This window comes from Tympanuchus pallidicinctus, unplaced genomic scaffold, assembly GCF_026119805.1.
Source record: "Tympanuchus pallidicinctus isolate F22 unplaced genomic scaffold, pur_lepc_1.0 scaffold15, whole genome shotgun sequence".
In the NCBI taxonomy this organism is placed as follows: Eukaryota; Metazoa; Chordata; class Aves; order Galliformes; family Phasianidae; genus Tympanuchus; species Tympanuchus pallidicinctus.
The window spans coordinates 21052182-21077393 of NW_026294669.1; the positions used below are offsets into that span (position 1 = coordinate 21052182).

At 40.0% G+C, this 25212-nt stretch overlaps 1 long non-coding RNA gene across 4 annotated transcripts in view; it reads right to left on the reverse strand.

The window, feature by feature from the left end:
* LOC128077190 (uncharacterized) overlaps positions 1–25212 on the reverse strand; it is a 382865-nt gene that overhangs the window by 57627 nt on the left and 300026 nt on the right. For all 4 annotated transcript variants that reach the window (XR_008204871.1, XR_008204874.1, XR_008204873.1 and 1 more), the window contains 3 exons: positions 16869–18957; positions 12354–12488; positions 10288–10405 (listed from right to left, as the gene is read on the reverse strand). This is a non-coding gene — a long non-coding RNA (uncharacterized LOC128077190). The remainder of the gene's footprint in view (positions 1–10287; positions 10406–12353; positions 12489–16868; positions 18958–25212) is intronic.

Genomic DNA, 25212 nt, shown 5'->3' on the forward strand with positions numbered 1-25212 from the left:
TCAAGAGCATCATACTTGTTTTCCCAAAGGACACTGTTATGACTGGGAAAGGAAAAACAACTTCAAGCATTTTCCGAAATAGTAAATAAAAATTACATCTGTCAGCAGTGGGAATAGATCTTACAGTTGCTTCTTAAGCACAGCTTCCTTTTGATATTATTTAAATGGAAGGACTCATTTTCTCAGTAGCTGTTTAGAAATGTCAGCTAGAAGTTTCAGAAAGATAACCCCTAAAGGTATTACATCCCACACCTTAAAAAGAAATGTTTTAAAAATCACCCCTGATCTACGCTTCCCCCTCTGGGCACACTACACACCAGACTAACATCTGCACATCTGTTCATACCTGAGTGTCTCAAATGAAAGAATACAGAAAATAAACTACTGTCTAAATCAACAAGATATTGTATTACACTCTGTGGTTCTCATTAACTCCTCAAAGCAATCACAAACCCTTGGAAATGAAATCCTATCATTAATTACAGGCATCTGTCTCTCTTACATAAAATTACAATTCAACTTCTTAAAGTGACTGTTTGGTACCAAAACCTGAAAATGCACTCAGTCTGGTTTGTGCAAACCTGGTCTGGAAAAATGTGCAATTAAGAGATATTCAAAATGGATGCTGCTTTCCAGGCAGCATAAGCAATCCTTTCTGCTGCCTGGTCCATTTCTGAACTTCTCTTTGCTATATGAACTTACATCATCTACCAGAATCAACACGCAATGCATACATTCTTCAGGTTGTTGCAATGCAGATATGTTCACCACCAAAATATAAAAAAAATAGAGGAAGAACAGCTCTAGAAAACAACTCAGAATAAATGAAATAATTAAATGGATAATAAACTCTGGAGTCTTCCATGCAGAACCTACCCTCGTTTATCTGTGGGCCATTATTCCTGCCTCTCTGTGAACAATATATTCTTCTCTTGCCTTGTAAGCATCACTTGAAATTGGGAGAATTGGTCTTTTAAGGTCTCTCAAAGCCCTGTCTGGAAGCAGAATTTCGTGGAGTTTTGCATCTGGTACCTCTAGGGAAAGAGATGCAAGACAAATACTTTGTCTAACTAATATCATAAGAGGGTATATCACGCTAAATCATGCTAAAATGCTTAACTCCAAAATCAAGTATCTCTGCCCAAACTCCTTGCATACCCTAATACACTAAAAGGAATCAAAGAGCTGTCTGCATATTCCTGCGCAGTTCTAACTGCAAACCAATGGTTTTGTGCCTATCCTTACTACTGCTCAGATGGCATAAGCATGATGGGCTTCTGACAACTACCCAATAGGAACAAATAACAACAGTAAGAAAACCTATTAGGACATACTGTGATAATTTTGGTTGGAAGTCAAAGGACACAAAGAGAAGCTACCACAATTAAAAAATGAATTGTTCATCTGTTATCTCTGGAAAAACAGCACTGAAATATTTCAGTCTGAAAATTACCTGATTTCAGAGCACACACAGCGGTATTTTTTGAATTGAATCCTCAACAAGATAACAATTAAGCTAACACTATGAATTTTTGTTTGTCATAAATTCAGTTTCCAACTTCTCTCATCCCAGCTCCATAAACAGTTACAACATATAACCACACCAACACTGTGGCAAAAAGGACTGACATGAGATAGCAATGGAACAGATACACAATGTATTTTAAATGTGAAATAGTTCTGAAAATATCACACAATACACACCCGGAGTTAATGCTGCCTTTCTCACCCATGCTAATTGGAATATTCTTTAACACTGCTTTCACAGCTCAATTCCTATCATTTCTTGAGACTGTCCACCATGAAACAATTCTGCCGTGTATTTTTGATGTTGTCTAGTTCTAGAAATGGCTCATAAAGCCAAGCTCTTAACACATTACTTGAGATTAATTTTTTTTTTTCAGTCCGCATTACAGCAGTCACTACCATACAGATACTTGTTCATACAGATTAAAGCAGTTTCTGACACACTCCTCCTTCAACAGACACGTTATATAATATGGCATTGTTGCCCTGCACACGTCCAGCATGCTCCTGGCAGCTGGAGATGAGCACTCCGGACAACCAGGAGCACTTCCTAGCACACCATGAATACTTCTGCACCTTGCTTGTGCTTCCTTCAGTAGTTTGAATACTGATCCAAGCCATGCGTCACCTGCAAATGGATGAATGGGGAAATGACACAAATTATCAACGTGACAACTAACAAATGGGAGAGGAAGTGTCCTCACCAGTTAACCAAATGTGTAAGTTTAACAGTCAACACTACATAAAGCATCCAAAAAAAATATCACTTGAACTTCAGCTTCCTTTTAGCATGCTTAATGATACTGTTTACAGTCTTTTAGCATGTTACCAGGTCTTAATACAACAAATGTGCTCAGCTACTGTCATAGCTGCCGCGCTCAGTGTCTAACCCTGTGACATGAGACTGCTGCCAGCTGAACGCAGCTCTGGGAGTTTAAATCTCAGCAATGAACACGCCTGAATGTTTCCCCTCTCAGTACTGCAAATGCTTGCAATAAATTACTTACAAAACACAGGCCTGATTCACCACTGCATTACTCCATTTGTACACAGCTACTTCAACAGAGTTGTACGAGAGCAGAAGAGAAGCAGGGAGGAGTGAAGCAAGCCCTGCGTGCAGATAATTAACCATCTTTTTCATTGAACCATAATATACTTTCTCCATAAACTGGCAACAGAACCAATCAGTGTGCACATTTCATTTCAAATACAAAGTAATTTTAGAAGCCAGCATTATTGTACCATTTGAAATATTCTCTGTTCTCATCAAATGATTCCCCTTGTAATTGATGTCATAAAGAATATCTGTGTTAAGCTGTCTTCATTTCCACAGTTTTCAATCCTTATGATGATCAATTATTTATATACAGACTAGATGAAAGGCAAGATTGTAATGACTCCAAGAGATTTAAGAGTGATATAATAAATCTTGAAAGCAGAACTCAAGTGGGTGATGGTAACAAAAGCCAGTACTGGACGATCATATTTTACTATTTTTAGAAATCCCTTCTCTCCCCTCCCACAAAAAGATCACCAAAGCAGTACTGCTCACTGCAATCCCTCTCCTTTTGCTCCAACAACAGACATTCCGCTTCCTTGCAACCTCCTCGCCACTCACTCCTTCTAGCTAGCTTTTCCTCACCAAGGAAAAACATGTTTAGGGCTATCCTCGTTAGCCCAGTCCTTTTGGTTGCCAGGATAACCTCACTGAGGGGCCAAGGAAACTCTTTTGGTCTCATGATTTAACAAGTCCTCCATGGACAAAGCACATTAGCACACCTTTATTTCACTAATGTGACTCACAGCTTCAAAGTTTATTTGTATCTGAACTCTTCATAAACATCTGCTTGGCTCTGGATCAAGGCCAATAAGCCTAAGTACTGTCACCAGCCAGTATTCATGTCATATTTAATTCAAAAAGATGATACACATCTTCATATGACTTCCATCAGACTTTAAAAAGAAATCTGGCAAAAATACCAATGACTTATGTAAACGAAACATTTGAACTCATGCTTCCATCTGCCTTTTCTCCACAATTTTTTAAGCAGAAGCTTCAGCTCAGAGTCACCAGCCTACTTCCTGGGATCACACTGAGCCACCAGATCAACCTCAGCACATCAATTCAAAAAGCCTGCTTCAACAAGTGGAGCTTCCAGCTATGTTTAGGGACATTCTCTCCACTCACTGCCCAAACTATACTAAGGGACAGCCTTCAGATTTCTCTCAGAGCAGAATAAAGACAGAATAAGACTCTTCACACATCTTTCAGTATAACAAAAACCTGTCAGACACAAGTTACGTTATTACTTTTTTCTTTTAGTTTTTAAAGGCTTTTGTTTTTTTTTTTTTTTTTAAACACATGCACCATATATAAATATATATTACACAAATGTGTGTTGCAACACTAACTCATAATTTGGGCAACTACTTTCAGACAACTGCAAAGAACCTCATTCACTCTAAAGCAAATTTGAAAGTGAACCCAAGCTCATATGAAAGGTCTCCTGCTGAGACAACGAAAACAAAGGAACTCTAAATTATTTATCATTTTTCAGAATTAAAGCCAAAAATCTGTGGTTAAATAGAGGGCAAATTCCAAAGTCTGTAAGTAATACAAGAAGTCTCACTAGTGTTTTATTTCAACAGGCCCTTCAGAATTTATTACTTACATTAGAAGATACACAGTGGGTACACCTTGTAACGTAGTCTTACATTTTCAGTGTGTACTAAAAAAAAAAAAGTTTCCTATAGTAGTAGGCAAATGATGTGATTGAAATATGGCATGTTCTAAGACCAAGTTTAGCAGTAAAAGAAATAAATAAACAGCAGATTTCCTCAATTAAGACTCACAAAACGCTGCCCTAATTGATTTGTATAACAATAAATGTGGCCATGCTTACAATTAGCACCAAAGCATTTTGCCAATTTATTTCTCTTTCTCTTTTGCTATTTTTCCTTTTCATAATACACTAGCAAGAAACAGTAACTCTTGTAAATGTCTGCAAGGAGTTAATTCCAAATGATGAAGCAATCCAGCCCAGAAAGTAGCTAAGATCGAGCTTATGTCAACAGGTAGAATTTACAGTCTCACAAAAAGAAATGTTTAACAGTCAACTATTTAGTTGCAATAAATTAGACTTTCACTATGTTCTTCTTATCACAGAGATCTATAGATGAAAAGCAGTATATAGTAGCTAATTATTAATTTTATTTATTACCGCAGGCAGGATTTTCTAGTAGCATTCTGTTCCTTAATGTGAAACTAGGGATCAGAACTTTATGATGACCTGAAGCTGGTTTCTTAACAGTTTCGATTTCCTGCTCTTCACAGTCACCATAAATCTTGCTTTCCTCCTCAAAGCTTCAGATGTTTCTAACTTCTTATCTATTGGCCTCTAAAGTGCTTCCAGACTCCCACAAACATTTTTAGCTGACTCCAAAGTCTTGTCTGCCACTCTTGTGAGTGTCAGGCCATATATCTGTTTTGAGGGAGTTCCTCAGTGAAAAAGGCATGCTATGCAAAACACATACGCAGGGAGGACCCAGAGGCACCCCAGTCTCACTTATATTTCAAGTCTGAACCCATGCTGTCATTCAAACTTGCCTAGCATGCAAACTGCCTGGACAAGCCTTTGCTTAAGCTCACCAAGCTGAAGGTAGCAGCTCTACAGTAATTCCTCCGTGATTGCAGTTCCAAGGGTGAGCAAGGCCACGGCCCACGTTCTATCCTATAAAGCTTTGTGAAGGCATTACATGACTGATCTCAACATGAATACATGAACCTCAGATCATGGACCACACCGGGATTCATCCAGCACTTTGACAGCAGACACCAGCAGCCAGGCATTGGTGAGTCCCCTGCCTTAATTTGAAACTGGCTCTCAAAGAAGGAAGAGGGTGGGGGCTGAGGGAGGAGAATGAACATTGGAGAGAGGTTGCAAGGAGGGAAAAGGAATCTGCAACACCACATCTCAACACAGCTTAAACATCATCACTTTAGGTTTGGATTATAATGAAGTACTGCACCTGCTCTATCAATTTTCTTCGCAAATCAGAGCCACCAGAATAGGTCAGTAGAACAGACACTTGCCTATTCAATCTGACTTTGACTTTCAGTTGTCCCTTGGAAGCATTCTCAAGCACCAAAACCAAGGCTTTATCACAGCTCCACTATGACCCCACAGAAATTGTACGACTTTTGTGGAAAGCACAGGGCAAAGAGAGGAAGGGATTTACAATCCTTACACAGCTACTAGAACTGCTTCTGTAAAAAGAAATGCTAAGAGCAGTACAGCTCAGCAAAGCCATTCTTTTATCCAAAAATAATCTTTAACCAAAAACATACATGTAACAAAGAATATTCAGGACTGAAAATTTAGAAGTATAACATAGGACAACAGAATAGGGTATTCTGTATGACACACTGGATCCTCACATGAAAAAGTCTAAGTTGTCTGTCATTATTTTGGCTTGCGTGCCTCAAAGAATACACAGTGAATATACAAAAGGCTTCACTCCTTAGAAGAGCATTATCCTTCCAGGTGTGGCAGTATGTTTGACTAAGTCCAGCAACACAAGGGATAAGGCGGCTGTCCATACTGGATGAAATGTGAAATGACAAGGGACTCAATATATTTTGTGAAGGTGCCTTTATGTTCAATTATACTAGCTTTTAATCTGCTTGCATGTGAATGTATTTCTATGTTCAGTGTTTGAGTCATGTGGCTTTGGTCACACGTGGCAGGGTTTATAGAACTTTATACATTCCTCTATAAATAGGTGCTGAGAATATCCTGCCCCATCTCAGCATCTGACTCCTACATGTAACATTCACAGATGGAATTCCCTTGAGTCAAACAGAGCTGAATGCTTACAGATGTGCTTGCCAGATCTAACTTTTGTGCTACAAAATCTTGCCAAATCATGATTCTTTTACTAAAATGAGGAAGAGTTCATAAAATGGGAATCCATGTTTGATGGGAAACATGCTGCTGAGGAATACCATCACATTGTGAAACAGGAAAAAAAGTAAAGAACAGTTCTTCTCTTATTTTGTAGAGGCAAGCTAATCAGCTGCAGCCATGGTTATTTAGCTTTCCCCATAACTAGGACTAGCAGGACACTTGACAAGGTGAGAAAAATAACTTATTGACTACTGAGTGCTCTTGTTTTTGGTTTTAAGTCCTTGCTCAATTCACCCTAACCTCACTGCCTGAAGCTGAAAAGGGCTCCTCTTTTTCTCCCTGCTCAGTTGGCAACCCCCTGCAATGGGAGGCCGCTGAGAAGCACAAGAATCAAACAGCATTCTCTGGATGTCTTCTCCACTAAACACCCCAAAGTCACTCTCTTTGTTGTTAATGGAGTTTGTTCCAACAACAGTTATAAGATTATCCTTCTGATTGTTTTTCCAGACAAATGCTAAGTTGCCTTGTTATACTTGGACATATGTTGCTTCTTTTCCTAAAGGACATTTCTCAAGAGCAAGACCTGCCTAGGGTCAGCAAAGGGCAGGCAGTTTTGGATCGGCTCTCAGGACCCCTCAAACTGAGGAGGATTGCTGCTCACTCCTTCCCCCTCTCAGCTCTTCTGTGCCTCAACATTTTTGTCCATTTTGCCAAGTCCCTCAAACATCTGCTTCCTCCACCCCTACTCTAGTGTTCAGGAATGTCTCTGGCAAGAGCATGTGGCCAGAATGGCTTCCCCCACCTAAAACCTATTCTCCTCTCTTGGTCTTCTCCCAGCAGAAATAAGTTTATTGTCTGCAAACTTTAGTAACCACAACTCAGATCCTTCTGTCTCTATCCCCTTTTCACTGCACAAGACCATATCAGTCTCCCAGAAGAGCCTTGATAGAGTATGACTAGATCTTCCTCTTATCTGTTCACTACTTTGCTTTCAGTGACTGTTCCCCAGATCTCTTCCTTTTAGTATCCACAGAAGACCAGTTTTCCTCCAACCACTCCATGACCTCCTCCTATCTTCTCCTGAGATTTCCCCACAGGTCCCTGCACATTTTTTCCCTTAAGCTCTTTTCTAAAGAAAATACAGAGAAACCTTTGTCCTAAAAAGAAAACAAAAAATCCAATAACAGACCATCTAACCAAGCAATCCCCACAGAACAAAATGGAGAAGAACCAACTCAGAAAAATACTAAGAACTCCATACATGGTATTAACACCACAGTGTAGTTTTTTGACACCACTTCCACTTAAAATCCTCTCCAATCTCACCTCCTCCCTCACATTCAATAAGGATGTTGTCATTAGCCCTTCAAACGATTGTTTCCTAGACATATCACACAGTCATTTCATTTTCATGCATTCTATGTAAGCACTTCACAGCATATGCTCAAATACTTACCGTCTCATACTTTCATTAATGCTGCCTCAACTCAATTGCCTTATTTCTTTAACTGATCCTTTAGACAGACACTAGATTCTTTTCTCTAGTTTTCTGTGGGACACCTCCGTATCATAACTAGATAACAGTTTCTGTAACTTATTTAACTAAAATAGCTTTCCCTTGTGGTAAGACAAAGTCAGTTACAAAGCCCCCTCTTCTAGCTTTGGATCAGAGGTTTCCCCCTATGTATGTCTCAAGTTGCTCCTCCTCTCTCATTGTGTTCTTTTCAGTTTTTCTGATAGAATGAACACATTACCCTCTTGGTTCCTAAAAGACTTCGAAACGTCAGGATTAAAACAGCCATACGATACCAGACCAAAATTATTCACTTCACTCCTTGCCCCCTACACACAGTGAAACTCAAATGAGAGGCAGGAAGGGGTAAACAGTCTGTGAGACCAAGGGAGCTGGTCTCATCAGACAACCGCACCCAGCTGTTTTATATATGGGACAGGAAAAGGAAATTAGAAGCTGGAGTTGGAGGACAGTTCTCCATTCAGAAGCTGAATGCAAAAAGGCTGTTGTATTAAAGGCTGTTGTATTAAAGGCTGCACCTTGTTTTTACTACATAAAGATTTGAATAAATAGGAAGCAATACTTCTGTTACAGGGAAGAAAACGGAAAAGTGTATTTATTTATTTCCTATATGTCTTTTACTCTGAATATGTTGTACCAGAATATAAAAATTTGAAGTGATTCTGTTGGATTTACCTTTCCAGTTCTTTTGCTCAGTGCTTATCAGTTTTCCTTCAAGAAGTCAACTATTATAAAGTACAAGTTGCCTAAATAGACACCTCTTATAAGCCCTGTGCAAGCTTCAGTCTTGACTCAATGCCAATTTAAATAATTCTTCCAACCTGAACTTCACCCACAGGACAGTGCAGCTTGCCTTGCCTCCAAGAACACTTGCACTGAATACTGGAAGCCTATCACTTAACAAGCATGGACTATCAAACGACCATTAGAGCAAGTGGTGATTTTTCTTGGAGAAGTGTTTGGGGAAAACATTACAACTACACTCAACTTTTTAGCTCAGCTGATACCAGAAGAGATAGTAAGAAAAACATATCTCCACTCTTACTCTCTGTATGATGTATCCATTTCCCTATTACAGGAGTAACTTCTTTCTTCTAATACCTAAGCAAACATACTGGTTTACAGCAAGAAGCTCTGCTCACAAAAGAATAGGAATACCAAGTCACTAGCTGCAAGGACAAAAGGTAGCTGATACAGTTGCCTTTAACCAGTTTCAGCTCAAGAAAGACAGCGGTCACAATGGTAATAAAGAAGCAGTAGCTTACCTTTTCTGAGGATCAGAGCTCCCTGGAAACTCTCAAAACAGGCGATCTCCAGGGCTGCCAGCCCTTAAATGAGCTTAGGGAGGGGTGGACTCTGGGTTGCCCAGATGAATTGCTTGCACCTGTGCTCCCAGGGCTGGCCACCCCCCTTCAGCAGGTGCTCAATCACTGGCTCAGGCTGTGAGCTAACGGCTGCCACACACCTGCCTTCCCACAGTTTTGGTTAGGCACAGTTTGTACTGCAAACTATACACAACTTGGAACTGCCAATCTTGGCACGATTTTCAGCAGAACTGCTATGAAATGAAGCAACCTCATTTCTAAACCTCATGACAATCTATAACTTCATTCTTATTTTTCCTTTCATTAACAAAGAGATCTTGCTACATTTTATATCAATCGATAATGACTAATGGAATCATACTTCACACCACTGAAATCAGAAGTAAGTAAAAAATGGATATGGAACTTAGTGCAATCTATTTAGAAACTTACCATCACCACACTAAAAAAAACTACACCAATATACTAAAAAAGGAACATAATGACTGCAGACCTATTTCATGGACTCATGGTTTCCCTTTTTATCATAAAATATAATAATGTAACTTTAAAAAAATCTGTTAGAAAACTTTAATTTCTACATTTATTTACAGAACTTTTAGCAAAATGCGTCTACTGCATAACTACATTTAATTACAACAGCATTTGGCATGTATGAGAGATGGACATAAATATTTTTACTTCCTTCTCATTATCATTGCCTGTTTAATGGGTGTAAATTGCTATATTTTTTCTTCCAATTTTGTCATACCTAAAGTTCAGAATTTCAGGTGTGAGATTTTTTTATTGTTCTTGATGCATCTCATTTTTCTTGCAGTAGATGTTATCCACTACATTTTTCATTCCACAACATAATTGTAAGCGGTTTCCTTCATCTGCACATGCCATCTATAGTGAAGATGCTTCTTTCCAGGTTTGAAATAGCTAGTACAAGCAACAAAACAAGTGGCTCTGTGTGATGTAGGTGTCTAGAGAAGTCCCTTGTTGCACATACCTCAGGGCAGTTTCACACCAGCTCAATTTTGATGGAGCTCCATATTCTACAGGAAGACTTTGGCACACAGAAGATTCCCAGATTTCATCTCCAGTAGTCTCAAAATAAAAGCATTGCGCTAGGAATGCAAATATTTAGTTATATTCCTGTCAGTGCTGTATATTGTCATTTTGTCTATTTTTTACTATGGTGGTTTTTTCCCTTTTCCCTGCATCACACCATGCCAATGAAACTCGTTATTTCCAAGTGTTTAGTGTCCCCAGAATATGAACAGAGCACGTGAGCTGCAAATGAGGATTTCTTCACGTAGAAAGGGATTTGCTTCTGAAAGCTGCCTTGCTACATTGTTAACTGAATTACCTGCTTTAAGAAGGACTTCACGCATAGGATGAAAACACGAACCAACCTCCCTAAATATGTCTTTAAGGACCACCTAGTGGACAAACTTTATACAGCAGTTTTATGTAATAGCACCTCTGCCCTACACGCGCCTCTCTTATGGAAAAAAAGAAAATAAAACAAACCCATGCAGTATCTGTGTGGGAATGTAAAGGAGAGGAGAAGAAATGCACTCAGATCCTTGCTATAGACTGTTAGATAATGTTCACTTTCTCTTGACAAATGTCAATAGAGAAATAAATATTTGCCCAAATTAAAAAAACAAAGTATGCTGATTTTGTTGCTTTTTGTCTTACATGGAGAAAGACTGGAATTGATGGATGTTTAAACAAAAATGTCAAAAACTGCTTCTCTCAGATATGTGTAAAAATTCAAGAAATATCTGCTTAGTTCTAGCAGGACTACATTCTATAGTGCTGTATCTTCAGTCTCCCATCCACAGTGAATTGTAAGACAGAAGCAAGGAGCATCTATATTAAAAACTAATGATGTAAAAAATATCTTCAGTAATAATAATCTAAAATGCTGGTAACCTCAGACATGGTGCCTTCCTCCATTATGGAAATTTAAAAACGTATTTTCTCAATTCAACAGTATCCACATAGTTAGCAATACACATTCACCCTATTACATAAAGCATAGCTGGCCATGTGAAATGCAAAGCTATTGCCCATGTTATAAAGATGTATTTGTTTGTGTTTATTCAAAGATTTCCTCAATTTATCTTCATTCAGATTTGTTAAATATTCATGTATTCACTGCAGAATCTTGCATTTTTCCTTATTCTGCACTCAGACAAAGTGTTAATAAGCGACCTCAACTACATTCTGCATTTTTCTGTCATTTGCTTGTTTCTAAATATACCACGAAGCTCTTGCATGCAGCCTGATAGAAGTATTTTTTCCTCTCGTCCTCTCTGCCACTGGCACAACGCAGAACATTTTGTAAAATAGTAAAAAAGAGTTTGATGCTTTGTGCCACTTATTCTGCTGTCTTGAAGATTCTAGAAACAGGGCATTACTGCGGGGCAGAAATGCAAATGATTTTTTACACAGCATTCCCTACCACACTTAAATGATTACATTTGTCATTGTTTCTATTTAAAGGATCCCTCCCTATAACCAGGACTGCCTCTATACCACTCATATGGAACAGGGCTGACTAATTCAGTAAAAATGTTTGTGCACAGGAGTAATATGCTTTAATGGAAATTCACACACATCAAATTATTTCCGTGGAATATTCCATTGCTGAAGAAGCAGATGACAGAAAAGCATCATCATGTTTGAAGCTGGAGCCTTTTGTAAGTGGAAAATACACGCTTCAGCAGCTACCTCTTTCTAGAAGCTGAACTGTACTAGTTTAGTGTGATAGACAATTTAGAATTTGAACAGGTTTGCTAATGAAAGTAAAGGCTTTCAAAAAAACATCACTGCCATAGATAGGGCCAGAATCCCCTAAGGTCTGTCTTTCTTGGCCTGGAAGCTGTTTTCAGATTAGGGTTCTGCTACATAACCAAGGTACCGCTGTTCTTCTACACAGATACTGATTAATCTGAACCCCGAAAAATGGGAGGCAGGGAGTGGGGCAGCGAATCCCTGACTCCAACATTTCAGGGCAATTTAAAGATTCAGCTTCCAACCCAGTCCAGCCCAGCTGAACCCTACCTTGCAGCAGACTGATGGGATGTCAGGTGCCTCTTGTAAACCTCTGCAAAGTTCATAGCCCCTTTACCCTGGTAAAGGGAGGGTAAGGGAGGTTGGCCAGCTGCATTCCAACAGAAATGAAAGGCTGGATTTTACCTGTGGGATTAAAAAAAAGATACGCACGTTCTAAATTTTGGAAAAAAAACTTCCCCAAAACAACATAAAACAACACTCCATTTACTTGAAACATGGAGCCAGCAGATGAGAACATGGAATAAAAAATGACTATAAAAAGTCCAGAACAGTTGCACTGAATACAAACTGAATAAAGTGGGAAAACAAGCTCATTTGAAGTCTACTTGATACTGAAAGGGTTTCTGTATGAATGAACTGCAATTGATGCAGGAACATGGGTGCTGTTGAGATCTTTGCTATTTTTACATAAGACATATGAAATAATTGAGATTAAAAAATTAAGCGTAAGGTGCCTTAACAAAATTCCCCATTGTACACAGTCTGTTACTATGAAGCCTCTACTAAGTCTGCCACCTTACTTTAGTCATGCAGAGGCTAAACTAAACACTACAAGCCTCCCCACAGTCCTTCCTCTGAGGGGTCATGATGCTGCCTGTGCTCCACAGCACCTCCACCTAGAACACATGCTCCTCAGCACATGTACCCTGTACTGGAGTTTAGAAGATATCTACAAAGCTTATTCCACATTCTCTACATCAAAGGAATCCTTTTACTGCAAAACTGAGACTTTTATGACTCTTTTCTGCTACATTAAAGGGCCTGAATTGAGGATCTTTAACATTCATGTGAAGGACTTCCTTCTCTGCTTACTTTGGGTTAAACAAACAACTTATTTTTATATGGCCCTCAAAATCAGCTTGAAAGCACCAGAAACTCAGCTGCCACAAGCTGTATTCTGCTACTAAGAGCAAAGCAGATGAAGACTTTGACACCTGTGATCTTATTTAGAACAACTGTGCCCAGGACAATGGCTACAACTGCAGGTTAACAAGTAAAGGAATCTCATTTGCCTATACAAATCTAATTCAGCAGCCTGAATTATTATCATCTGATTGTCACCCATATAAAGCAGACAGATATTATCTTGCTTAAAGCCTTCTGTCACCCGTACCATTGTACTGGCTGGGTTAGCAGAAGTACAGGAGAGCCATTCTACCTGTCACAGTTTACTCTGATTCAGGATGGATGCATCTCAGGTGAATGATCACATTGCTGCTGTTCATGTTTTATTTATTCGATGCATAAATTCACAAACGAAGATAGAATTAACTCCGAAGAAGAACAGTTCTCCGTTGAATTCATATCTAATCTGCCAAGTAGAGAAATGGATACAGATTCTTGAAGAAGGGATTGGCTTCAGTAAGTCTCAACTTGTAGCAGCTGCAGATACTTTGCTCTTTATGTGTTTACCAGCGTTGGGCGACGACACAAAATGCACATAGCAATTTTTGAGACTCCAACACCTTTTCTACAGCAGGGTTTAGAACATCCATTACTCACTCTTAAAACATGGAAATCACCAAAGCTGTTACATGTGGCAGTTTAAACAAAACATAAAAACGAAGGAAAAATAATGAATTCGCAGATTCCTTCTGGTACACATTTGATGTTTCCCCATAGCCTGTTACACCTGTCTGCCCACACCTCTTACATAAAGTTAGCAGGCCAGGGGCAAACAACTCCAGTTGAACCTGTTGGCTTGCTTGTTTTTAAAGATATTTTCAACTAGTGGGTATCCTAGCTAAATTCTATCAAATTTATACTTGTACTGACCATAAACACACAGGTGCAACCACCAGGGATGATTTAAGCCTATCTAGACAGGCTTGTCGTTGCACACCTGCCAGCAATTTGTTGCCTGAGCAGCTCACTACTGAGAGTGCGTGCCAATGTATGAGGAGGACAAAATGCACCAGACTCCTAATCTGTTTCTGCTGCTTCTGTTAGATGTCTTCTCAAAGATTCCCAGTGCTTCTTGTATCAGGGCTGCTGGTATTGACATCTGTAGATTTGTCAGCTGAACTACAAAATTTTAAAGCCAAATTTAACAGCAGTTTGCTATGATGAGTTCCATTTGCTCCCAAGGGGATTCCCAGCTCCCTTTAGATGTCTCATTTTATTAGGGAGATATAAGACTTTTCCCCCTGTAAGATGAAGGGCTGTAATCAGCTATTTTGGAAAGTTCATGGACTGAGTAGGCAAGGAAACAGGCAGAAATACGATGAAAGCATCATATTTCATATTATCACACTGCCACTATTTCCTGGTAAGGCATCACAGACACATGGCACCTGGCTGGTGACAGCTGTGGCTGGGAAAGACCTTCCGGGGCACAAACCAGGGCTATACTCTATTCCCCTCCTCCTCAGTTTATGGAAGGAGGAGGATGTAAATGAAAGGAGAGCTCCCATTTCTGGCCTCTAAGGGAGGTAGCATCCTAAGGAAAAATCCCATGCAGGAAAGTTAACAGCCTGCCTTCCTGCCCTAAAAAAGTTTAGTTTGAGCTAAACTACAGCCTTTTACCATATAGTGATCAACCAAGATGATACTGCATTCTGTGGAATATAGAATGAATACAGAATTATGTCAGAAATATGCAAAAAATAAGTTTTCTTAAGGCATTTTCAAAGATGATCATTTCTAACAACATACTTCACTTGAAAAACGTTCCAGAATATGACCAATTCCTGAAGCGTTCATTTCTTATCAGTTCCATCATTCTGAACATTTCAAAAAGAGCCTCATAGAAGCTAAGCAGCTTTCCTGTTAAAAACTTGATTCTGTACTGACTTTATACAGAGTCTATGTTTTAACATCAAAACATCCACATGGAAGTTCACATCAAGCAGATTTGAGCTCTTTTCCCATCTAAGGTGTTGAGTATCTTTCACCTTTGCATGCAGCTGTCACGAGTCACTTCCATAAACTTCTCATCTCCTAATTTCCACTTCCATTTCTCTTCACTACTTTTTATAAAGCATTCACAGTACTCCTGCACGTCATAGCTGCAAACAGCAGTGTCACAGGAACGTATCTAGCTGTGTGGTCCATTGCTAATCAGTAGCCCCAACCAACGCTGTCCCTTTCCCAGTAACAGACATTTCACAAAGAGGGAATGCCAAACATAACACGGCACTGTGAACCTGAACCTGCCGTGCCTTGCCTCACGGCCCATAGGGCTGCTCTGGGGATGGGCAGCAGGCAATGCCATCACACCTATTCACCAGAGGCACCTTCCACACCCAGCCTGGGGGCCAGCCTTGGGGTAACGTACAGCACGGTTTGAGCCACATGAAAGGACCAACAGTGTGCTCATTTCCCCAGCGTGGACTCCTGGACTCCAGGAAAGAAAATAAGGGCAACCTCTGGGTATTTGTGCCTTCCAGTACCTCCTCATCTCTTGATTTTGGTTTCCCGGCAGCTGGGAGCGCTCTGCCACTCCTACAGCTGCAAAATCAGTCTTCATCTGTGATTCCTAAGACAAGCCCTTGCTCAGCATTCTTACCACTTTTCTGTCCCTGATTTGATTTTCTCTGCGCCCCCAAATTCAATTTGCCAGCAAATTATATCAGCTGCTCGCAAAGCCTAAAGCACGCTCTGCACGCTGCATTCCTTTGCGGTATCAACGCTCTTCAAACCCGCGCAGCCCCGCTCGCCACTGCCGTCGCACGGCTCCTCCTCGCATGCAAACCCGTGGGCAAGGCTTTCGGTCAGCCCCCCACCCCGCCCGTGACGGCGCCGCTACACCGCCGCGCGCGCCGTTAAAGGACAAGACGCATTCTGACGGACGGCGGTCACCCGAGGGTTAAACCTCGCCTTAGGGCAGCAGCTTCCCCGCCCAACACCAAGGGAGGCGGCGAGCCAAGATGGCGAAGGCCGCAACAACGGCGCCGCTCCTTTTGTGCAGCGCCGCGCGCCCCGCCTCCGCGCCACGGCCCCACCGTGGGCGACACCCAGCGGCGGCGCGGCGCAATGGCCGCCTGGCTGCGGGCATGGCGCGCGGCGCTGCGGCCTCGGCTTCTGCAGAGGCGTTTTGCTTTTCGGTGAAAGCAAAACCTCCCTTCAGGCCGGAACGGCTTCTGTCCAATCTGCCTTCTGCTGAGCTGGCGACCGGGGCTCCCGTGGCGTGAATTTCGGTACTCTGTGGCAGGGGCTATGAAAGCCGACCACCGTTACTATTTAGGGTATTTTCCTGTATCTGCTTAGATTTTGTATATTTGATCTGACAACAATGTGTTTACAGTTGGATATTCCATAAAATAAAGATACTTATGATCTAGACAATGTCACACTATTTTGTTAATCTTCCAGTGAGCTGTTTATAACATGTAAAAGTCCCTCTGAAGTCACGCTTCAGAAAAACAACCTGCTGTGTTTAAAGCAGCACTCTGAATGCACAGTCGCTCTTGCATTGCAGAGACAAGTTTTTGTATAAATGCAATACCTGACAGAGCCCTGAGGCGGTGTATGCTACAAGTTGGCATTACAGATGTGACTGACCTTATTTCCATAACATAAAATCCTTGCGTCTTTCACACGTGCCGAAGTGAAAAGAATGGACTGGGATGGGGATTATGAGCAGTATGTGCTGATGGTCTGCAGTGGGCATGGAGTGCATGCTGCAGGAAGAACATGAACGGATTACTTACGCAGCAGTTACTCTTAAAATCACACATTTGTAACTGCCAGGAGGCTCAAAATCCCCGTGAAGTTTGATATCAACTCTGATCCTTATTCTCAGAGGAAATGGATTTGAGAACAGTGAGTTTAACCGAGGAGTCTGCCTTGCTGTCTCACCCTCCATTTCTACAAGTCTCTGGTGTCTAATAATGCAGCTATTCTGAATTTCAGTTTTCCATAGGAAAAAACGTCCTCAGGTGACAGCTCCATGCATCACTGATGCTGCTCTCAAACTTGGTTGTTCTAAATGTGGATCAGGCTCTGGCTCTGGCTTCTCTTCAATAAACTTTATTAATCTGGCACCGTTTCTTACTCACATATTAGGGTGGGAACTGTTCCATTGGCAAGATTATGTCTAAGTCTATACTTAACTGCAAACTACTTAAGCTAAATAATGTCTCTGTCACTTATGGTTGTGTCAGCTGCATCCCAACTTATCCAATGCTTTTGACCCGTACACTCATCTGTAATATCTTCTATTTAGGTTAGCTCAGCAAAGAAAGAAAAATAGCATAGGGTATGTGGTTTTGTTTTTCAAGCCTATGTAAAGCAAAGCCTGCTTTGCTTTTGAGGAACCTCTGTCTTCTGAAGTTTTGCTTGATTTAGTTTCATTCTGGCACCTGTGAAGAGTCGTAGATTTTCCCATGTCGCCTTCCATTTTCAGGCAATGCAGCATATCTTCATACCTTTCTCGAGGGTTTATGCATGCCTAGCTAACCATCTCACGTTCTTCTCAGTATTTTTATTCAACATGTTGTAAATCATCTTTCCATTCTTTTTAAACAATGTCCCATGTAATTTTTTCCTCTATACTGGCATCAGATGCAGGGAATATACAGCACCAGCCACTTTGTGCTAAAAGGCACACGTACTTTTCTACAGACTTTCATCCTAGGATAAGTGGAGAAAGATAAATATGTACCACTGATCCTTTCCCTACCAGAGATATATATAATAGCTAACAAACTGAAAAAGGTGCAATTTGTCACTATGCTATGGAAAATCCTGAGATTTTTCTTAAGTTGTTTTTCTCCTTTGCTTCCCTGATGAAGACATTCTCCTGAGGAAGCTGTAGAACATAGTTATACCAAGTAATGGGCTTCTGTCTTCTTCTTTTGGCTTTTCTGTCATTGTGAATTGACTTACGATTCTTGTACTGCACTGGTTTGGGCATCACTGTCCAACATGAAGTAGCACATACTCCTTTTTCTGTCAGGTAAACACTTGCCATCGGCTGCAATGCTGTCTACCACTTGGTTGAAAAATTCATCTGAATGTTTTACTTTTTAGTGCATACCCTTCTGATAGCAGCATGCACATTTTGCATAGGCTGGCGCTTCCATGCTGTGTGCTATAATACCTACAGCTCCACATGCCACATCTGTCCGAATAATCACTCCTGTAAAATTGCCTTTGATCTTAGTATATTTTTTTTCTATGACAAATTATTGTGATTCAAGATGATTAATTCTTGTGCTGTGTCAGTGAGGTTTTTTGTTCCCAGTCAGTCTTATCAGACTCCAAATAACTCTGCAGCAGTTCTTCGCAAACTTTTACAACAAATGTTTTGTCATTCTGCTCACATGGATACAGAGTCCAGAGAGAGCGGGTTTGCCCCTTCAGCCCGAGCTAGGACACTTATTATACGGAAGGAGCACCCAGCTGCCTCCAACCACACCCTGAGTTGAGGCACTAAAGATAAGCCATGATACTGCACTAACAAGTGAGCTTGCAGAGGTGCAGGATGAGGATGTAAGGCAGGGGTTAATGGGGGAATGTGGTAGAGATCCTTAATACACAGAGTGAATTCATCACTGTTTCTTCTTTCTTCTCATGCTGTCAGTGTGAAGAACTGTAGTCCATATCGCAGTCATTCTGTAGGATGTGTGTGCTTCATGGCTGTCTTCACCTAGAACATAAAGAATATGAAAATCTTCAGAGCCATAAATAAAAACAGCTTGTCTTCTTTTTTTTTTTTTTTTTTTTTTTTTTAAGGTTTAAAAGAAGCAATTTCACTCTGTTTCAGTGAATTCTTAATCTGATGTCTACATTAATAGTTAAAGTCTTGTGCTGCCTACTTCATAAACTAGATGACTGGCATTAGCTTTTGAAAAACTATTTTAATATGACGGGTCTTGAGTGTCTAGATGCTACTGTGACTTGATAACAATAGAGAACAATGATACATGTAAATGTTTGAATTATAGAAATTATTTCAGACCAGTAGGGCAGAAATGGCCATCTTCTCAGCCCTGCCAGCTTATTGAAATTGGTCATCTTTTCTTGCTTTTCTTGTTGCACAATAAATGCTATTTACATCTAATTTATTATAAGCACATGTTGAGTAATAGCCCATAAAGCTTTTGGAGATTCTATTTTCAGTTACATTGTACTGCTGCTGAATAAGAAATGTGATTGCTGAAATTTGTTTTCAATGGTACGTTGATTAAAAGCTGCTTGAGTTTAAAATTCCAACCATCTAAAATGAAAACCCTTCACATGCTTCATATACCCGGCCAGCCAGAGTTTATTTTCCTACAGTGTATAAATAATGGATTTTACTGTTTATACAAATCCATCATCGAACGAGGTTGAATTCTCAATTGGCAGTGTGAATTGTCTTGCAGAGAAGCTAACTAGCTGGAACTAATTTTGAGATGGGTATAGTGCATAATTATGGTAACCTAGTGTACAGGTATGTCTGATGTGTAACAATATGTATGAAAACAATGCTGAAAAACATAGCTGCCTGGTTATAAGCTAAATCTATTAGAGTTTAGTGATTTAAATCCCCTTACTTGGCAGAAAGCAAGTGTCAAAGATGAATGTATTTCACACTACCTTTTCCCACGAAGACTATGCATAACCACTTCCAGCAGCTTACAGAGCTGCCTCCAGAGAGGTGAGGAAGGTGTCCACAGAAAAAAGCAAAAGCATTAAAATGAACTTTATTTTTTTAAACTTACTTTAAATCTTTTAGGTTTTTTAGTACCAGGGTGGCTTGGGAACCATCTGGTTAAACTGTTTACAGTCAGCCCGGTGACAGCTAGGTTTTCCAGAAGCAAGGTGCATTTTGAGCTAAGCACCTCACAGGCAGGTGACCAGCAGGATGTAGCAGGGATAATGAAAGCAGCAGTGTTGGCACCCATGATGGGAATGTCTGTGGTAGCAGGGAAGTTTCCAGCAGAAAGGTTCAGCAAAGATGTGCTGAGCAGGTGCAGTACTGTAAAGAAGCTGGTGAAAATCATGGAAGGAACTACAAAGAAGGGAGATAATTTAAGGGTATTAAATACAGAAAGACTTGACCATCATGCTGCAGTTTGAGGATGTCTGAACTAGAAAGGGACTGGGGGAAGGGACGGAGCCTTTGAACACAAAGAAATTTATGGACCTCTGAAAGCAGAGATAAAGATAAGGCCTTTCAGAGATGCCTGAAGATGAAAGACTCACAATTAATCTAACTTTGGGAGATAGATCTAGCTAAGGGAGCTGCAAGATTTAAACTTCTGTAGCTGCTGCATGACACGTGCCATGGTGTTATGCCTCCCCAGATAATGCTCTGTAGCAGACTCCACACCTTGCCATGCTTACATCAGTTCTCTGGTGTTGGTAGCTGGCATGAGGTTTCTGATATAACCACAGTAGTCAGGCTTTTTTCACCTTTAAAGAAGAAAGCTGCACTGGCATCTAATATTTATCTTGAATATATCTCATCAACAAAGTCAACTGAGCCACTGAAAGCACTCTGTGCATATCAGGTGCTGATTTGTTATCTGCACACAGCGGTAAGACAGGTGCTGAGAATTTCACCACAGCCATCAAGTAATAAAAGTACTTCTGTAACAGCAGCTATTGTTTATTTCAGTTTGATGAATGCCAACATAGCAAACAGCACAGAGAGAAACACAAATAAGAATGCAGCATGTTTACAAATACAGTCATTTCTCCTATGCCAAATTCATCTCTGTGGAGAAAGCAGAGATGCAGGCTGCATCCTGCTCAGCTAAACTGGGAGGGATTAGAGAGGTCACTGGTCCACACCTTTCCAGTTGTGGACAGTTAAACTGTAGCATGTGTTTCCTGAGGGATTATTCAGTTCTGCAGTTAAAAGCCACAAGTAAAAGCTCCTTGTTGCTCCACTGGGGAAATTAATCCACAGATTATACTAATTCACGTTCAGGAAGCATTTCTTGATACTTGATGCATGTTTTGGCTTTTCGGTCACATCTCCTGACTCTTAGCTGTTCCCTGTGAATCCCACTGAAAAATGCCTTTCCTTCACTGGTGGTCTTCTTCAAATATTTGTAGGCTGTTATCATGTCCTCCATTAATCATTTCTTAGCTGAGCAATTTATATATTTAACTCTTCTAATCTCTCCTCATAAATCAATCCTTCTAGTCTTTGGATCATGTTTGGTGCTCTTCTCTGAACTCTCTAATTTGTCAATATCCAGAAATGTGTATAATATTCCAGATGGAGCTATACTAGTGCCCATACAGAATGCAGTTATTTTTTCCTTTTGCGGTGATTTGATACTCTTTTCTCTCTGCAGTACTGTAGTGGCCTTTTCACACCATATCATGTTGCCAATTCATTTAGCATGCACTATCTCACTTAGATCTCTTTCATCATTATTGCATCCCAGATTTCTCCTTCCTGTTATTCCCTCTCAGATGCCGTCCTAGCCTGCAGTTTTTCAAAGCTGAGTCTCATTTCGTTATTTTCTTTCCACGGTTCTATCTGCTCTAGGAAATTCTCTGTTATTTTCTTTGTACACTGATCTTTCGTTCTTTCATACTTGTATTTGTGAGTTCATCAAAGTGCTGTGCACTCCCTTTTCCAGCTCATTAATAAAGAAGTCAGACACAGACCGTTCCTAGCAGTCACCCACATGGTAGCCAGGAGACACTTCCCACCACTTTACTACATTGCAGCCTACTTCCTGTAATTTCATTACAGTTTCATTGAAAGCCATATGGAAATGGCCAAGGCAGTGTGAATTGCTTTTTCAGCTAAGATCCTGTGAGACACATCATCACAGCTTTATGAAAGCTGATACACAACGTGTTTGCTGTAGTTCTCTGTCCTTGCTACAGGCTCTACAGCCAAAGCTCACTGAAGTCAGCAGTGACTATTAGAAACTGCATTTACAAGAGAGTGTCTGGATGCAGTACCCTTGCTGTTGTAAAATTGGTAATATGTATCTTTCCCTCTGCTCTATCTTTTTTCAGTTCTTTGGCTTATGCAAGGTGAACATAAATTAGTTTAACTAACTCCTGTAAGCCCTAACAGATGCAAGCTGTCCAGGTTTTTTTTTGTGTTTGTTCACATTTCCCTTACGTGTTCTCTTGTCTATCATTTCTCAGTTGCAGGGTTTTTTTTTTAATTTATTATATATATATTTTTTTAAAGGATTCTCATCCCATCCTCCCTCAGTGCTCCAAGCGTTTCTTTGTTTTTCCCACTGAGGAAATATCTGAAAAGGAACTTGGTGTCAGAGCCATTTCATTTATTCCTTCTGTGTGTGAAAGGATCTGTTCTCACTAGCATTTCTTTTCTTCAAAGAATACTTCTGAAAGCCCTTAAAAGAGTCAAGGTCAATCTCCTTGAACTCTTTGGCTAACAAAGTTTTGCAGTATGTTTTTTTTTTCAGTTGCTTTGGGGGCTTGGAGCTTTTGGGAAAAGATGTCTTTTGTTTTGGGAATTCCTTATATCTGTGTTTTCATTTCACTTGCAACTTTTGACTGGCCAAAGAGTCAGAATGATTTCTTTTAAATAGAGTTCCATGGTATATGTAAGGAAAATGAAATATTTGTAAACAAACCTTTGTACCATAATTGGATGCGAGCCCTATTATTCTGAAATGCTGGTGAAATGATATTGTTTGAAATAAGCATATCTGACCTGGATTTTTTATGGTAGACCTTGAAAGTGGATGAGAGTATATCTAGTTATCCTTCGTTTCATCATTTCCATGTATAATTATAGTTAGTGATCTCCAGAATAAGATGAAATGGAGTGATTTTACATTCCAAATTACACAACTAAAGAAATCATTAGAAACATAACCTTGGATGGCAGTAACTTCTTCAAGTAATTGATGAGAGAAGGAGCAGAACATGATAGCTATCAGAAATGAGTCTTGGCTCTCAACTCAAAATGGAAGCAAGAAATGCAATGAAAGACCAAATTATGTCTCATGTAGCCTCTGTGACACTTCTTTCAGTTTGAAAGATTTTGGTAAGTGATAAGTAATCAGCATAACTGTCTTGGAGAATAGAAAGATATTGCTATCTCTCTTATTAAAGATGGGCAAACAAAAGGCCAGGAGTCAAACTGACTGTATGGCATGAATCAGACCTATAGAGACAAATCTCTTCCTTCTTCTGTTTACAAGCTATTTTAACAGTGAGATTAAGTATCTTTCAAAAAACAAGCATAAGAAAAGCATGAAGAAATAATTTTGGATTTTCAGGATCTGATGTGATAATTCTTTTACATTTCTAATACTTGCCATTCTGAGATATATAGATAGGCCATATTTCTCGGATGCTGGCAGGTTCTGTCAGCATCTAAGTTTTTATTATTACAGACATTTTTACAATTAATTTGATTGCAGATAGGGATTGCTCTTCTGGAAAAGAGATTCCTGTGGAATACATTACAATGGTTGCCTGTAGTCCCCTCAAATATGCTGGCTGTGCACTGTAGACCAAGTAATTGGCAGAACAATTGTTTCAGCCCTCTGTATCTTGTCCTTTTTTTTTTTTCCACATTGTGGCATGCAGTTGAAGTTCAATACAGTGTATGCAAAGTCTGCTATTGATTTTAATGTGCTGTGAATCCGTGGTGCATGTGCCAAATGGACTCAAAACAAAGCATGCTTGGCCTGAATTAGCCAATAATGTTCTGCTACAGTCTTGTGTTTTACACATACATCTTGAGAAGGAGATGGATAAATATTGCAAAAAAGTACCACAATAAGAAGGTCAGGTCTTTGGCTTTCATTTAATTCTCTCCTTTTAAGCAGAGGAATGCAGTAAATATCAATGCTGAGGTAAAAATAGATCAGAAAAAAGATACGTATTCTTTTTTCACTTGAAAGAAAGGAAGAAGATTCTGTCAATTAACAATATTGGTTTTTCATACATATGTACATACATACGTGTATGTATATATGTATGTATGTATATTTTCATACTTATATACATACATACATGTAGGTATGCCTACATGTAGTGAATGGCCAGTTTCAAACATGTTATCAGAAAATAGATGACTTCCTTATAAAACTGTATCATAGTTGGCACTCCTTCTCTTATTGTAAAGAAACAAAAGACTGACCTGGCATGAAGCCTATACTACATTTTCCTTTGATGGAGACCTCTTCAGATCCATGTTTTAGGCTGACTCATGAGTCAAACTGCAGTAAAGTTCCATCTTTATTGCTTGTTATGAATGTGAGTTTTATGGAAAACAGGACTGTCAAGCTAACAGCTTTGTGTGCTTATTAAAATTTAACCCCTTTAAAAAAAAACAACAACTTGTGACTAGCTTACTAGTCTCCGCACAGTGTACATGCTCAAAAGTGAAATCACTTGAAAAACTGCAAACACATGTGGTCTGAAGATGGAGCACCTGATTTTTAAGTGGCTGCCTTCACTCCAAATAGGTGTTGGTCAGGGCTTCTTCCCTCGTGCAGCTACTCAGGAGAGGTGGTTAGTCTAAATGCAGTCATAAACCTTTAATTCCTCCTGGCTGTGGGCTGCTTAAAACACCTTAGGTTGGGATGGGTGGGCCTTGCGGATGTGCAGTGGGCCTTAAGCCCATCAGTGCAGCTCGCCAATGCAGAGGTGTTGCAATACTGCTGTAGACCAGTGCACTGTTCTGGGTTTGCTGTGTCTCTCCTCTTTGCTTCTGTACAGCAGAACCTGAGTTATCTGAATTCATTGTTAGAAAATATCCCTCTGTTACTTGGAACATGCTTGTCATGTTTTCTGATGTTTATTTATTACACTGGGAAGAACCGCGGTTATATTAACATCTGATTATCTCTCATGCTTAGCCTTCACTGTTGCATTTCTCATGCGCGATGTTTCCCTTTTTTGGAATGAAACATTCATTCCAGGTTGTGCGAGCCTGGTCCCTTGCTGTGTCCACTGT